Here is a 13,210-nt window from a genome sequence, read left to right on the forward strand (position 1 = left end):
TCTCTCTTCAAGAAATGTGAGAAAACCAGTGTTACAAATTTCAGGCCAGTATCTCTCCTGATTATATTTTCAAAGATACTTGAAAGCATATGTTTTCTAGGATTTCAGAAATCTACACAAATTCAATCTTCTTAGGAAAAATCAGTTTAGTTTGTGAAAAGGTCTGTCAACTGAACAATCAATCTATGTTTTTAGAGTTAAGGTTTTGGAATCTCTAAATAAGAAAATGGTGATAACAGACTTATTTTGTGATTTATCTAAAGCCTTTGACCCTGTGAACCACCAAATACTACAGCTGAAGGCAAACTATTCAGGAATAAGTGTTGTAGCAAATACCTGGCTAAAACTATACTTGAAAGATACAACACAGACAATCATCTTAGGTATATCAGGCAATTTGTGTAGTGGCACCATGAGAACGAACAGGCATTAATTGTGGAGTGCCACAGGGATCTATGTTTGGTCCTCTACTGTCCCTGATGTTTATAAATGATTTACCTTACTCTACAATGATGCAGTGTAATTTTACCATCTTTGCAGATGACACAAGGATAGTAGTTAATGGTTGTAAATGTGAAAATGTTCAGGAGTCTATTAACGATATTCTTATACATTTGATTCAATTTTGTACTGCCTATGGTCTTTCACTAAACTTTAATAAGACTAATTACATTCAGTCACCTCAATTGCCAAAACTGAGGAAGAAATATCTGTTAAACATGCCACACAGGTAACAGAAAGAGTTGCAGTAATGAATTTTCTGGTTGTTAAGATTTACTGTAGAGAAAACTGGGTCATCCTATTTTAGGTCCTTACAAGAGACTCAGCTCATCAGTCTTTGCCCTGCAAATTATCTCTTTTACAGTGGAAACTTAAAGCACTAAAAATACAGCATGGTATGGTTATTTCCATTTTCTGATGTCATATGGAATCATTTTCTGGGAAAATCAACCTAGAGCTAAGAAAATATTCATTACTCAGAAGTGTATTGGAAGTATGATGTGTGGCATCTAAATGCAGTTTGTAAATGGTCGCCTAGTCGTTGATATTGCTAATTGCTGTAATCGCACTATTTCACTCCCATTTACGGAGCTTGTTAGCACTTGATGTTAGGTTGGCGCCATTAAAATGCATTGTAGTAATCGCTGCTGCTTGCTGGATCGCTGCTGTGTCTCGATGCTGATGCTGGCTCTAAATCTGGTTGTCTAGGGTAAAAACATGAGGTCCCGTGTTTTTCATGTGCTTTTGATGATAAAGAACAAACGAAACCAACACATATGTAAACATCAAATATTTATTACTTTGGTGGCCATCTTAATTCCACTGTCCACCAAAGACCATAACACAACACAAAGTAGTACTTCCTTTACATGTTCTTTGCATTGTTTTTCCATCCCAAACAATAACACAGAAACACACTTCACCAAAGTGACATTCCGACTGCCCCTGACTGCCTGCGACGGAGGATGCTAAGTTCACCCAACCTGGATATGATGTGACGTCATTATGACGTTTATACGCTTTAATCGATTAACACACCTATCGACTTTTACGAACGTTCGAGATTCTAAACTGTCGTCAGCCAGTGGTTTGTTTTGACACGTGCGATTCCGAAAACAGCTCAGTGTGGCAGCGTATAAGTATTTCGCCAAAATAAAAGAGCTGGATACTAATAGAAATATTCCTGACCGTGGCCTTGAAAACACCACGTAAAAAAGTGAAGTCTTCTTATGTCCCGACCAGATTAGATTGTATGATTGTTGTATTGAATGCTTACGCCGAAAATAATATTTATTTATTATCAACATTTTAGTATGGGTTCATACAATTGGTCTTGTCAGTACATATTAGATTGTAGCAGCAAACTCTTGCTGACTTTTTTTTCTTAATTTATATAGCTGAAAGAGAACTCGTGCAAGTTTGATAGCTAAGTAATTTATATGTCCACCCCAAGTGAGTCTTTTATCAACCATAATTCCAAGTAATTTTACACTCTGACCGCAGAGACAGGTACCTTAGTGTCCAGTAATGACTGATGTGTAGAATGATTGAATTTCGAACTTAAAAAGAAAAATATGAGGCATTGTTGAAGAAAAATCGTCAACCGGAGATGAAATACGAGGAGAAGTGGATTTCTCAATGTAATCTTAGCCAAAGGTTAGTGTCTAGTACTGCTTGATGTATGAAATGATTGAATGCAGTGTCAAAGCATTTCATGGTGGTATGATAGTGCCAAAGCATTCCATGGTGGTAAGGTTTCCTCTCATTAGTCTCTCGAATGCTGAACACATAATTAGAGACGAGCAAACGAAAAACAACGCACAGGACACAAACACAGTACAGTACACGATTTAAACGAATGGCGCAGAGCACAGCGCTACCCTGTCACAATCTCTCGAAAGTTCACAAAGGTCGAATAGTCGATATACGGTTTCCATCGTTTTCGATGTAGCGTGTATACGTCATAATGACGTCACATCGTATCCGAGTCCGGTGAACTTAGCATCCTCCGCCTGCGACTGCCTGTATTTATAACATTGTCAAAGAACTGCTAAAAAGAGATATAGTTTATACGTCACATGTACATCTGTTATCATAATTTGTGCAGAAAAGTTATTAATTTGCATCGAGTGACATAATTTAACATGTTATTAAAATGACAGACAGATTTGTTGACTTGACAGAATAATTCTTTGTTACAAAATGGTCGTTTTTTAGAAGTTTGTCAATTGACTTCTCTAATTTGCATAAATAAGTAAGTAACATGAATTATTAAGAATTACATTGGTTTTCGTCTAAAATAGGATTGATTACGTGAATACTGAGTGAAAACGCTCCTAGTGAACAAATAGGTTTCACTGGGTGATTTTTATTTAAGGAGTTCCAAAATACCTATGTTGGCCACTATTTTTCGTACTTCATATTAATTATTTAAGATGAACTTATTGTTTTTACATGATGACATTTGCTGTATCAGTGATCAAGTGATATTAACTTTTGTGTGGGTCAGTTATTCCTTATAATTTAATGGGTTGACTGTTTATGGAGACATGTTATGCAATCATTGTTAACATACACAATAACTTTTCTATAATCATAAATACTCATTAAACTGGTTGAATTTGGAAGGGATTGCATACTTCATTAAAGTAAAGCCTTTAATATGTTCCGTTACAATACCCCCCTCGGGTAATATCATTTACAGAATGTTAATGATATTAGCCGACTAGGACAAATGTGTCATTTTCTATGCATAATGTGTATTTATACAACAACCGTTACACCGTTTCAAAATGACTTTTTCCTGCAAATATTTTAGTTGTGTTGTTTCAAATGGACTTTGTGTTATGGCTCTCAGTATGACAGCATAATAAAAATATTTAGTAATATATGAAAGTAAAAAAAATTGTTAATCTTTGCTCCCAGTGAGCCACATGGAAAATGAACAAAACCAGACATAAATGTATAACATGCGATTTTAAGATATATAAAAAATATATGTAAATTTTTTCAATGTCAGCTCTCATTGAGTCACAGAATAATCAAGATAATAGAAGGAACATAAATATATTACATAGATGGACAGGTCAGATGCCCATAGGAAAATATTGCAACTGTCTGCTCTTTTTGAGCCACATAAAGGAAATGAAAACAAAGAACATAATTATAAGTATGGACATGATATATAAACACAAACACTAGAGAAGTCACATGTATGAATGCATTTGAGAAAAAAAAGGAAATATTTAAAAAACTTGTCTCCCATTGAGACACATAGTCAAGACAGTACAATAACATGTTGTTGTTGTGGTCTTCAGTCCTGAGACTGGTTTGATGCAGCTCTCCATGCTACTCTATCCTGTGCAAGCTTCTTCATCTCCCAGTACCTACCGCAACCTACATCCTTCTGAATCTGCTTAGTGTAATGATCTCTTGGTCTCCCTCTACGATTTTTACCCTCCACGCTGCCCTCCAATGCTAAATTTGTGATCCCTTGATGCCTCAAAACATGTCCTACCAACCGATCCCTTCTTCTAGTCAAGTTGTGCCACAAACTTCTCTTCTCTCCAATCCTATTCAATACCTCCTCATTAGTTACGTGATCTACCCACCTTATCTTCAGCATTCTTCTGTAGCACCACATTTCGAAAGCTTCTATTCTCTTCTTGTCCAAACTAGTTATCGTCCGTGTCTCACTTCCATACATGGCTACACTCCATACAAATACTTTCAGAAACGACTTCCTGACACCTAAATCTATACTCGATGTTAACAAATTTCTCTTCTTGAGAAACGCTTTCCTTGCCATTGCCAGTCTACATTTTATATCCTCTCTACTTCGACCATCATCGGTTATTTTACTCCCTAAATAGCAAAACTCCTTTACTACTTTAAGTGTCTCATTTCCTAATCTAATTCCTTCAGCATCACCCGACTTAATTTGACTACATTCCATTATCCTCGTTTTGCTTTTGTTGATGTTCATCTTATATCCTCCTTTCAAGACACTGTCCATTCCGTTCAACTGCTCTTCCAAGTCCTTTGCTGTCTCTGACAGAATTACAATGTCATCGGCGAACCTCAAAGTTTTTACTTCTTCTCCATGAATTTTAATACCTACTCCGAATTTTTCTTTTGTTTCCTTTACTGCTTGCTCAATATACAGATTGAATAACATCGGGGAGAGGCTACAACCCTGTCTCACTCCTTTCCCAACCACTGCTTCCCTTTCATGCCCCTCGACTCTTATAACTGCCATCTGGTTTCTGTACAAATTGTAAATAGCCTTTCGCTCCCTGTATTTTACCCCTGCCACCTTCAGAATTTGAAAGAGAGTATTCCAGTCAACATTGTCAAAAGCTTTCTCTAAGTCTACAAATGCTAGAAACGTAGGTTTGCCTTTTCTTAATCTTTCTTCCAAGATAAGTCGTAAGGTCAGTATTGCCTCACGTGTTCCAACATTCCTACGGAATCCAAACTGATCTTCCCCGAGGTCAGCTTCTACCAGTTTTTCCATTCGTCTGTAAAGAATTCGCGTTAGTATTTTACAGCTGTGACTTATTAAACTGATAGTTCGGTAATTTTCACATCTGTCAACACCTGTTTTCTTTGGGATTGGAATTATTATATTCTTCTTGAAGTCTGAGGGTATTTCGCCTGTCTCATACATCGTGCTCACCAGATGGTAGAGTTTTGTCATGACTGGCTCTCCCGAGGCCATCAGTAGTTCTAGTGGAATGTTGTCTACTCCCGGGGCCTTGTTTCGACTCAGGTCTTTCAGTGCTCTGTCAAACTCTTCACGCAGTATCTTATCTCCCATTTCGTCTTCATCTACATCCTCTTCCATTTCCATAATATTGTCCTCAAGTACATCGCCCTTGTATAAACCCTCTATATACTCCTTCCACCTTTCTGCCTTCCCTTCTTTGCTTAGAACTGGGTTGCCATCTGAGCTCTTGATATTCATACAAGTGGTTCTCTTCTCTCCAAAGGTCACTTTAATTTTCCTGTAGGCAGTATCTATCTTACCCCTAGTGAGACAAGCCTCTACATCCTTACATTTGTCCTCTAGCCATCCCTGCTTAGCCATTTTGCACTTCCTGTCGATCTCATTTTTGAGACGTTTGTATTCCTTTTTGCCTGCTTCATTTACTGCATTTTTATATTTTCTCCTTTCATCAATTAAATTCAATATTTCTTCTGTTACCCAAGGATTTCTATTAGCCCTCGTCTTTTTACCTACTTGATCGTCTGCTGCCTTCACTACTTCATCCCTCAGAGCTACCCATTCTTCTTCTACTGTATTTCTTTCCCCCATTCCTGTCAATTGTTCCCTTATGCTCTCCCTGAAACTCTCTACAACCTCTGGTTCTTTCAGTTTATCCAGGTCCCATCTCCTTAAATTCCCACCTTTTTGCAGTTTCTTCAGTTTCAATCTGCAGTTCATAACCAATAGATTGTGGTCAGAATCCACATCTGCCCCTGGAAATGTCTTACAATTTAAAACCTGGTTCCTAAATCTCTGTCTTACCATTATATAATCTATCTGAAACCTGTCAGTATCTCCTGGCTTCTTCCATGTATACAGCCTCCTTTCATGATTCTTGAACCAAGTGTTAGCTATGATTAAGTTATGCTCTGTGCAAAATTCTACAAGGCGGCTTCCTCTTTCATTCCTTCCCCCCAATCCATATTCACCTACTATGTTTCCTTCTCTCCCTTTTCCTACTGACGAATTCCAGTCACCCATGACTATTAAATTTTCGTCTCCCTTCACTACCTGAATAGTTTCTTTTATCTCGTCATACATTTCATCTATTTCTTCATCATCTGCAGAGCTAGTTGGCATATAAACTTGTACTACTGTAGTAGGCATGGGCTTTGTGTCTATCTTGGCCACAATAATGCGTTCACTATGCTGTTTGTAGTAGCTAACCCGCACTCCTATTTTTTTATTCATTATTAAACCTACTCCTGCATTACCCCTATTTGATTTTGTATTTATAACCCTGTAATCACCTGACCAAAAGTCTTGTTCCTCCTGCCACCGAACTTCACTAATTCCCACTATATCTAACTTTAACCTATCCATTTCCCTTTTTAAATTTTCTAACCTACCTGCCCGATTAAGTGATCTGACATTCCACGCTCCGATCCGTAGAACGCCAGTTTTCTTTCTCCTGATAACGACGTCCTCTTGAGTAGTCCCCGCCCGGAGATCCGAATGGGGGACTATTTTACCTCCGGAATATTTTACCCAAGAGGACGCCATCATCATTTAATTATACAGTAGAGCTGCATGTCCTCGGGAAAAATTACGGCTGTAGTTTCCCCTTGCTTTCAGCCGTTCGCAGTACCAGCACAGCAAGGCCGTTTTGGTTAACGTTACAAGGCCAGATCAGTCAATCATCCAGACTGTTGCCCCTGCGACTACTGAAAAGGCTGCTGCCCCTCTTCAGGAACCACATGTTTGTCTGGCCTCTCAACAGATACCCCTCCGTTGTGGTTGCACCTACGGTACGGCCATCTGTATCGCTGAGGCACGCAAGCCTCCCCACCAACGGCAAGGTCCATGGTTCATGGGGGGTACAATAACATATTAATACTAAAATTGGACACTTAAATTGGTCACAACATAACACAAACATCAAACTTGCTGAACATCTGATTAGCTGTAGAAAATTGTACACAAATCTTATGCCTAAGAAAAGAATAGTAACAAAATGATGAGTCTTGCACAACAATTTTTTTTTTACATTGTCTTTTATTTGGTGCAAGTATGTCCCATATTCAACAATACAAAAAGAACGTAATAAATGTTTGTCACCTTCTTGCCCGTTGCAAGTAAAGAAGATGTCTCAAAATTTAATATTCAATAATGACAATAAAAATATAAAAACATTCTCTCAGAGATCTGGAACTTTTCCATGGTCTGTAGCATGCGTGGTAGTTGCTATTTGACACACCCAGTAAAAACTTTGCTGATAACATGCTTTATGGAAACTGGGTAAGTAACTGTATTCAAACAGGGAAATGTGCTTAATCATGTTTATATGGTTTCAATTCAGTGATGTTTCTTAATCCAAATAACCTTCTTGATCTGGGAAAGATAAGTCTATACGCATTAGGATGTGGGCTTTCTTTTATTTCAAATGGACCAATGTAAATATCAAAAAACTTTTTAAGTTCGGCTGACAATAATTTTGATTTCTCTTGTGTCTTGACGAGTACAAGGTCCCCTGGTTTGAACTGTGTAGCTTTTCCCTTGGCTGCATGTCGCCTTTTTCTCAATTCCCCTTGTTTTTTCATGGTTTCCCGTACACAGTCTTCTCTTTCTTTGGGTGACATAATTTTGCAAGGTGGATACTCTTATGTTTTCAGTGAAGAAACTAGCGGGGTATTGGTTGTACATTATTTCGTGTGGGGAAAATCCAGTGGAAGAGTGCTGTAAGCTGTTCATTATTTCTTCAAAACTATTTATGTACTCTAACCAATTAGTGTGGTTCTGGCTACAGTAGGTTCTGCACAGTCTTCCAATTTCTCTCATGTATCTCTCAGCCGGGTTGCTTGACGGGTGCTAAGCAGATATTAAAATGTGTTTAATTCCCGTGTCTTCAATAAAAGTTTTCCAGTATTTAGAGGTGAACTGAGACCCATTGTCTGAAAGTATTGCCTTAGGTTTTCCCACAGTGTTGAAATAATTACTTGTAATTTTTGAAACTATCTGTTTGCTGGTAGCTTTCCTTAAGGGATAAAGCTTTATAAATTTGGAGAAGATGTCTACCATGACATAAATATAACTGTAACCCCCCCTTGTCTTGGGTAACGGTCCATAGATGTCAGTTGCAACGAGATCGAGTTTATTAGTGGGTAATATGTTCTGCATTATTCCCCTGGTTGTTTGGTTAGTCACTTTTACCCTCTGACATCTGTCACATGTTGATAACTTTTTCTTTACTCTTCTGCTAATGTTGTAAAAATAAATATTCTCCTGTATTTTCTGAATACACTTAATGGTGCCACAGTGGCCAAAGCTTTCATGTACATAAGTAATGAGCGTATCTATTTGTTGCTCAGGCCAACACAGTTTCCAATAGTCTAAATCCGGTTTAGGTCTTCTGAATAGTATCCCCTTGTGTACTTTATAATATGCTTCTACCTTTTCTCCCCCAGTTTTTCCTATGTAACTTTTGACTAGTTTCCAGTTTTCATCGTGGTTCTGAAACCTCCTAATGTCGTTACAGATTTTTTGTATTTCCTTTTCCTCTTTAATGCCCTTTAGATACATAATTTTGAAAATTCTCTCATCCTCCCCACTACTTCCTTCCAAGTCACTTCCCAAAGGTAGTCTTGATAAAGTGTCTGCTACCACATTTTGTTTTCCCTGAATGTACCTCACTTCGTAATCAAACTGCTGGAGAAACATGGTCCATCTGGTGAGTCTGTTATGGTATAACCTGCACTCTTGGAGATAGCTTAATGCTTTGTGGTCTGTCTGTACTATTACTTTATGTCCCAAGAGGTAATTTCTAAATTTTGTAAAACCCCAATGTATAGCTAGTAATTCCTTTTCTGTCACTGTGTAGTGTTTTTCATGTTTTTGAAGAATTCTGCTGGCAAATGTGATTGTTCGGTGTTCCATTTTTCCATTTACTTCCTTTTCTTGAAATAAATGTACTCCTAACCCTGCATCGCTGCTGTCAGTAGCTAGCCAGAAGGGACTTGACATGTCTGGTCTATGTAGAAGTTGGCTGTTACATAGTTGCGTTTTGATTTTGTTAAAAGCATCTTCACATTCTGGTGTCCAATCCCACACTACATTTTTCTTAAGTAAGTTATACAAACAAACTGCATTTAATGCTTGATTACTGATGAACTTTCTGTAAAATCCTGTGAAGCCAAAAAATTATTTGAGTTGTTTCTTGTTTCTAGGTGTTGGAAAATTTTCTATGGCTTTTATTTTGTCTTTGTCTGGCAAAATCCCTTGTTCTGTAATTATGTGTCCCAAAAATTTTAACTCCTCTAGCCCAAATTTACATTTTTCTAATTTTAATGTCATTCTTCCCTTTCTGAGTTTCATAAATACCTCCCTTAACAGTTCAAGGTGTTCTTCCCAAGTTTTGCCAGTGATTAAAATGTCATCTACATAAATGGTTAATTTTGAACTAGTTTCATGACCAAGTACAAAATCTAATGCTCTGATGAATTCCGTAACTGATACATTGAGACCAAATGGTACGACTGTATACTGATAACATTTACCATTATATAAAAAGGCTGTATATTTTCTCGAATCAGGACTAAGCTCAACTTGATGAAAACCAGCGGTGAGATCTAGGCTTGTCATATGTTTGACACACTCAAATTTACCTAACAGCTCATCTACACTTTCTGGGTGGTCGTTCTCTCTGATGAGATACTTGTTCAGATGTCTGGAGTCTAATACAATCCTAACGCTATTGTCTCCCTTTTTTACAATGACCAACGGGTTGTTGTAGGCACTGCAACTTCTTTCTATAACTTCCCAATTTTCCATTTTTTGTATTTCTTTTTCCACAGCGTCTCTTTTTGCAAATGGTATTCCATATGGTTTTATAAAGAAAGGCTCATGCGGTTTTAACTGTAATTTACATTGATAATATTTCACTCTACCAGGTCTATCATCAAACACATCTTGGAAGTCCCATAATAACTCTTTTAATTTTTCCTTCTGTGTAATATTTAGGCTTTCAGCTTCCCCCAGTTTTTTCTCTACTAACTTCTCAAACTCTTGATCCTCTGCATCTTCCTCTAAGTTCTCATCCAGGTAATAAACATCCTCATTTTCATGATACACTGATTGAATGTGGTTACAGCTGTCACCACAGTTTAAAATTAACAAATTCACTACACAGCTTTGTTGTGTAACAGGTTCTATAATACACATTTGTTTTGCTGTAAAATTAAACTCTGCATTCACTTTTAATATCCAATCCATACCTAAAATGAAATTTTCATTCAAGTCATCTACTACTAAGCATCCATGTTCAAGATTTAGGTTATCGATTTTAAAAGTAAGTAACACTTGTTTCTTAACTACCTTGCTGAATCTGCCTGTAGCTCCTTTCACTTTTAATCCAACAACTGGCATCTCAGGAAAATGTTGAGAATTTCTGAGCTTATCTCTAAGTCTAGAAGTGATGGCAGAAACAGGACTTCCTGTGTCTACTAACACTCTTCCTTCCCACTTGTCAATGTTTACTTTAACATAAGGACAACCTAGCTCAACATCTTTGCCTATTTCAGTATTTTCAAACAATAGATCATTTTCAATTTCTGTAGTTCCTAAGTTTAATGTCTCTTTCCTACACTTAGACACATCCCTCTCTGTTTGCAAAGCATTGACATTTAAACATAAACCTTTGTTTTCATCTGTTCCTCTTAACACTGTGTTGTCACTTAACAAACTACTGTTTTCACCCCATTTTTTATAAAGTCCACTACGGATTCTTGTCCACCATGTAGGATACAAGGTTGCACTTACCTTTGCTAATTCTTTCCAAAAGGCATCTTTGTTTATACAGTTTCCATAGTTGTTCCACAAAACTTCTAAAAACTTTTCCCCTTTTTCTTGAAAACACACATTTACATTCCATCCCTTTATATTTTCTTTAATATTATTATTATTACCATTCTCATAGATTAGTGTTTCATAGTTCCCAATAGGCAATAGCTTGTCCTCAGATACACATTCCCTAGTCTGCATTTCACTTAAATTAACCTCATTATTACCCATGTTTGTCACATCACTTACCTTTATCTCATCATCACTTTTCAATTCTACAAATACTTTTATTTCTTCCTCGACACTCTCATCAATAACATCACTTGATTTAGGATCATTATTTAAATGTCCCTCTATTACTTCTTCCTCCTCCTCCACAACAACCCCATCTTCAGTTTCCCCCCTATGTATCTGAATCTCAGCAATTGAGTCTTTGGCTCCATTAAACACTTCGTCATCCCCCTTCTTATCAAATAAACCCCCCAAAATAGATTCTACTTGTGGTGTGTCTGACTTGTTATTGACACCAGTATCTTTTTCAGCCCAACTATGGAACTCTGCAATATCTTCAACTTCTGCACTTTCACTAACTGCCTGTGCTTGAACACAGTTTTTATTAACTGTATCACTTTTACTCATAGTATCCCAAAATCTTTTATTAAATTCTAATTTATTCATTCTAACAACATCAGTATTTTCATGGTATTTACTCTTTACATTGTATCCTCTCCTTTTCCATTTTCGGTTATGTGTTGTCCTGTCATAATATTGTCTAGCCCCAAAACTACGGACATCTAGTGGGACTGTCCACCGTTTCCCGGCTGGTTTCCTCGGTCTGTCCGTTTGTAGTTGTCGTTTTGTTCACTAGTTTCAACAAACCCCCTTCTATCTTGTTCTCTTCCCCAATACCTATTTCTATCATTCCTGTTATCTCTCCTCCATCCTCCCTCCTGTGTATTGTTTCTGAAATCATTTTCATATCTCCTATCTCCCCTATTTGGAGCATTATTTCCAAAATTTTCAAAGTCTCTCCTCCCATAATAATCTCTATTTACATTCCTGTTCCACCCCCCATACTGGTTGTTGCCAGAGCCAAAACTTTGGTTATTCTCTCTTTCCAATGCCCTATCCAATCTATCTACAAATTTCAGGAACTCTTCCATTGAATCGTCTGGTCCATGGACCAATTCCCATTGCAGTCTCTCTGGTAATCTTCTTTTTAAAACATCAATTTGTGTCATAATATCAAAAGAGTTATTCAAATGAGCAAGTTTTTTCAACTGATCTCTGCAAAATTTTTGCATTCCCCCTACTTTCCCTCTATACACTGGTCCATTTAGAAATTCTGACTTTAATCTGGCTTGTATGGACTGTGACCAAAATTTACAAACAAATTTAGCTTCAAACTCTTCAAAAGTATTCCAAGAATCATTATTCTCATTTGCCCAGGATAGGGCCTCCCCTTCTAGAAACCGTTTAACTAACTTAATTTTTTATGTTATCTGACATTCCTACAACAAACATATCTTTACATTGGTGAATAAAGTCAATAGGGTGCAGATTTTCACCAGGAAAGCATTTCACTTGGATGTGTCCATACATTGTATTTTGATTGTAAATCGTTTGTTTGGACATCAATGCGTCCTCCAATTGTGTATATTTAGTGTGTATATTTTCTACTTTTGTATCTACATTAGTGGTGTACAGGTTGTATTCCTGTTTAAGGTTTTCTGATGTTTTGTCTATTCTCTGATCTAATCTTTTAGTTTCAGTATCTACTCTGTTGTAGATGACAGCAATGCTGTCTGTGTTCGCTTGTATGTTTTCATTTAAACTTTCAACTTTAACTTGAAATTCTTTTCTGAAGTGTATCAACTGTTCGCTAGTGTTCTTACTGAGGGTAGTTTTAATTTCCTCACACTTCTCATTGAGATGAGTACTTAATAGATCAAAATCCAAACTTAACTTATCCAGTCTATCTGTGTTTTCTTTAAGTTTCAAACTTACTTCTTCACTTGATTGTTTAAAATCCAAACTTAACTTATCCAGTCTATCTGTGTTTTCTTCACTTGATTGTTTAAAATCCAAACTTAACTTATCCAGTCTATCTGTGTTTTCTTCACTTGATTGTTTAAGTTGCGAGCTTATTTGAGTTGCAAACCCTGC

General features: G+C 37.0%; 1 protein-coding gene across 1 annotated transcript in view; it reads left to right on the plus strand.

Annotated features, from left to right (window-relative positions):
* Positions 1 to 2,490: 2,490 nt before the first annotated feature.
* LOC126203589 (odorant-binding protein 59a) overlaps positions 2,491 to 13,210 on the plus strand; it is a 259,433-nt gene continuing 248,713 nt past the window's right edge. The window contains exon 1 of the mRNA XM_049937950.1: positions 2,491 to 2,755. The gene's annotated coding sequence lies outside the window, so the exon portion shown is untranslated. The remainder of the gene's footprint in view (positions 2,756 to 13,210) is intronic.

Source organism: Schistocerca nitens, chromosome 9 (genome assembly GCF_023898315.1).
Source record: "Schistocerca nitens isolate TAMUIC-IGC-003100 chromosome 9, iqSchNite1.1, whole genome shotgun sequence".
NCBI lineage: Eukaryota > Metazoa > Arthropoda > Insecta > Orthoptera > Acrididae > Schistocerca > Schistocerca nitens.